The sequence below is a fragment of the Alexandromys fortis genome, unplaced genomic scaffold, assembly GCF_014885135.2.
Source record: "Alexandromys fortis isolate MF-2015 unplaced genomic scaffold, M_Fortis_MF-2015_v1.1 scaffold_337, whole genome shotgun sequence".
In the NCBI taxonomy this organism is placed as follows: Eukaryota; Metazoa; Chordata; class Mammalia; order Rodentia; family Cricetidae; genus Alexandromys; species Alexandromys fortis.
Genome location: NW_026068253.1, coordinates 736,550 through 740,572, shown reverse-complemented (window position 1 = coordinate 740,572; position 4,023 = coordinate 736,550).

The following is a 4,023-nucleotide window of genomic DNA, read 5'->3' as shown; positions in this document are numbered from 1 at the left end:
AAAAAAAACTGGCAAATAATAAATAGTTTAAGTACATTAAATAACTTTAAAAAATGCAATTTATTTTAATGGTTTTGCTGAAGGACTTTAAAATGTTTGTTTGCTCAGAAATCATCTAGGTTTTTTATTATTTCCTTCTGCTATTCTTTCTGCCTTTAAGGAAGTGATATATGAGATACTTATACACAATATTTATCTAACAATTACAGAATGGAAAGCCATTCTGTAATTAATAAATGTATTAATTTAGTGATTTCCAATTTTATCATTAAGATATGTGCATTACTATATCTTTTTGTATAAGAATTCTTATGAAAGATTAAGATATCTGATTCTACAACTAACTTTTACTAAGTTTACATTGATTCACCATTAACACTGCAAAATAGTTAATAGCTGAATTTAAGAGAAATAAACTACAAACAAAATGGATACATGGTATCAAATTTAATTGTCTTTTTTTATGTTTGACAAATGGATTTAAAAATAATTACTTTTTTATTTTTATCTTAAATTCCATCCAAAGTCCTTACCTCCTTTTCCTAGCCTGCTGCTTTCACATTCCATACCCATACCTCCCCCCATTCCAACCCTCCATCTACTCTTCAAAATAGATAAGGGCTTCCATGGGAAGTCAACCAATTCTAATATATTGAATTGTGGCAGGATCAAGCTCCTGCCCCCAATTAAGGCTGATTGTGGCATTCCAAGCTAGGTAATGGGCTCGAATAAGCTAGTTCATGCACCAGATATAGACCTTGGCCAACTGACAGGTTCCTCCAAGATAGTTCTTAAAGTATAAAAAAGTCAGTAAAAAAAACTTAGTTATAAATCATGAAACAATGCCATAAAGGTAGGAAGAAATAATACACAATGAACCATAAATGGTAGAACACACAGAAGCTTAAGCTAGTAAATATGAGAGACATATTTTCTTCTTCAGAAAACAATTGTCTGATGAGAAACATATTTACTTCTTCAGAAAACATTTGTCTGATGTGTGGTATCACTCATTATTAGTTGCTCAGTAACTTGAAACTGTAGAAGAAGATACATGCATGATAAGTGAAGAAAGATGTCAATTACCCTTGTTTATCAAGAAAAGAAGGAACTCACGGGGGCAAATTCTAAGGAGAATAATATTTGTCATGTGATGAATTTCATAGCTTCAAAAGTATCGATGTCATTGTATGGCCCAGCAATTCATAAATTTAAATCATTTGTAACTTGGGATAACATGCTAATCTAGCAAATTCTTATGTTCTATTGCTTATTTGACATATTCTTCTTTGTTATTTCTTAGTATCCTTTTCTAAGTATCAACTCCACCCTGGTGAAGAACTCATGCCCAGAATAGGTGACCAATTTGGCCTGCACAAAAGGGTACAAGTGGTGTGTGTGTGTGTGTGTGTGTGTGTGTGTTGTTATTATGGTTTTGTAGTTTTGTCTTTTTTAGTTTTGTTGTTTTCTTGGATTTTGTTCTTTTCAGTTTTTGAGAATGAACAGAATATGGTTTGACTGAGTGGTTGGAAAGCATTGTCAGGGGTTAGATGGAAAGAAAGTCTGATTAAAATATATTGTATCACAGTTAAAAATAAAAATTAATAAAAAAGCAGTTTTTTAGAATTTCATATTTGAGAACAGTATTTACACAATTTTTGTGGCTGCCCATATGTGACTCAGTTTTTATCTGGAGTCAATTCTGATCTTTAAAAAAGTCACCTGAATTCAAGCTTGCCAGCTCTTCTTTTTTCCAGCAATTTCAAGGACTATGAGTAGCTTTTGTGTTATCCCATAAGAAAGAACTTAAGATTTGGGCTTGTGTAAGACAGATAGTGGCACTCCTCATTGCAGGTTAGAAGCTGCTTGCTGATAGCTAAATTATTCCAAGAGATTATCCACCTGCTTGTGCTTCGTCCCAAGGACAATGCGGGGAGGGGGTGTAAGTTGTCTGTACTGGTCTATTTTATGCTCTTTTTCCTGTAATTAATATATATGCTAACTGAATAACTTAAGGCTGTTTGGTACTCACCTTTAATCCTTCAGGTCTCTCCTATGTTTCTCTCTCCATTTCTGTCAATCTGCCATTTTCTTAACCCGGCACCCCTTCCCATGTACCTCCTATTGATTCCTGCCTGGTTCAGCTCTAATAAATTTCTAAACTTTCTTGTTACCTCCAATTAACCAGATGACCTCTCAAAAATTTAGAACGTCTCCAATAAATATTGTTACACACATATACCTCACATATGTATATAAATAGACTTTGCTGAGTTCATTTAGTGTTGTTCATATGTATATGTATTTGGGTCTGACCACTTGAGATTAAATAACCTATCAATCAATTTCTTTGTCAATTGCTTTGTGTTCTTGTACAGCTCGAATTACTGGTGACCTTTGTCTATAATACCTTCTAACATTTTTTTCCAGAAACGTAAGTTTTGGAAGATGCAGAAATTTTAATCTGTGTATTCCAGTTCTGCAATATGTCATGACCTCACAAATTCATTGCAATGTTAGCTGCATATGGCCTTAGTCTTCCTCTTTGCCCTCTGGCCCTATCCATTCTTCCCATCTCATGCTTTCTTTCACCTGAGGTAAGCTTTTAGATGCCCACCCAAATGCCAAGATTCTGGAATAATGATACATCTACACTCATGTCTAGAAGGCCTTTAATAAACATGTCATTTATACACACTCTTATCTTTGGTCTTTGATCACTTATAGCATTCTGCCAGAATATATATTAACTATGTCCTACTGAAGTTTTTGACTCATCCACATTTATTCCATCATCAATACCAGTATTGGTTTTAGACAATGGATTTTTTAGTTTTCTTGGTGAGACATGTTCTGTATAGTAACTGTGAATGACTGGACCACATTTGTCATGGGGGCCTTAAAGAGGTTCCCCCACAGCGTTTCCCTATGGTATTGGGTTGTCTTCTCTGTCTTTTGTTGACCTCCACTCATTGGTCCAATGTTGGCTTTTGCCACACCTCCTACATAAACCTGTAGGCTGAGTCCTCTTATTCTTGCCATTGCCAGAGGAGATGTTATTCTTAAGAATTGCTTGTATACAATAACTTCTCAAATGTTCCATTCTTCCACAATTAAAAACATTTTGCATTTTGATGTCTTCTCTTACCATTGGAAATTGTTTATCTTTCCTGAGCTTCAGTACCATATTAGAGTGTCTCAACATTCATTATATACAAGACCCACCCATCCATGGGTATTGATCTGATCTTTAAAGGGACAAATATGCTTTTGCCTTCTAAATTGGCATTCTTATAAGCCAAAGATACAATTATTATACATCTAGCTTCTGGGTCAGTTACCCCTATTTGTATGGCCTTAGTTAATCTTTGTAAAAAGTCACTAAAAGGTTCTTTCTGACCCTGTTTAACCTTAAAATATGATTAATGTAGTGATAGGAGCGGAGGGCCACTTCCCACCACCAGGCTAGCTTTACCCAAAATAATTAAACACAAACTGTGTTCTTTTTAAACATTGCCTGGTCTATTAGTTCCACAATCTTACTGGCTAACTCTCACATCTTGCTTTAACTCATTTCTAATAATGTGTGTAGCACCACAAGGTGGCATACCAGGGAGGATATTAACCTGCATCCATCTTGGAGAGGAGAGCTATGGCAACTGCCCTCACTGCCTTCTTCACAGAATCCTGTTCTGTTTACTCTGCCTACCTAATTTTCTGTCCTATTAAAGGGCCAAGGCAGTCTCTTTATTTAACCAATGAAATCAATACAAAACAGAAGACTCTCCCACATCACTTCCCCTTTTATTGTTTAAACAAATAAGAAAGGCTTTCACTTTAACATAGTAAAATTATATATAACAAAACAGTTATCAAGCAAGAATTACAGTTACAATATTTGTATCTACTTTATCTTTTATCATAACTAAGGAAAACTATAACTATAACTAACCATTCTTCACCTCCATCAAAGACTCCAGAAGGATATAATATTACCTAAGCAAACAAGAAATAAGCAACTTC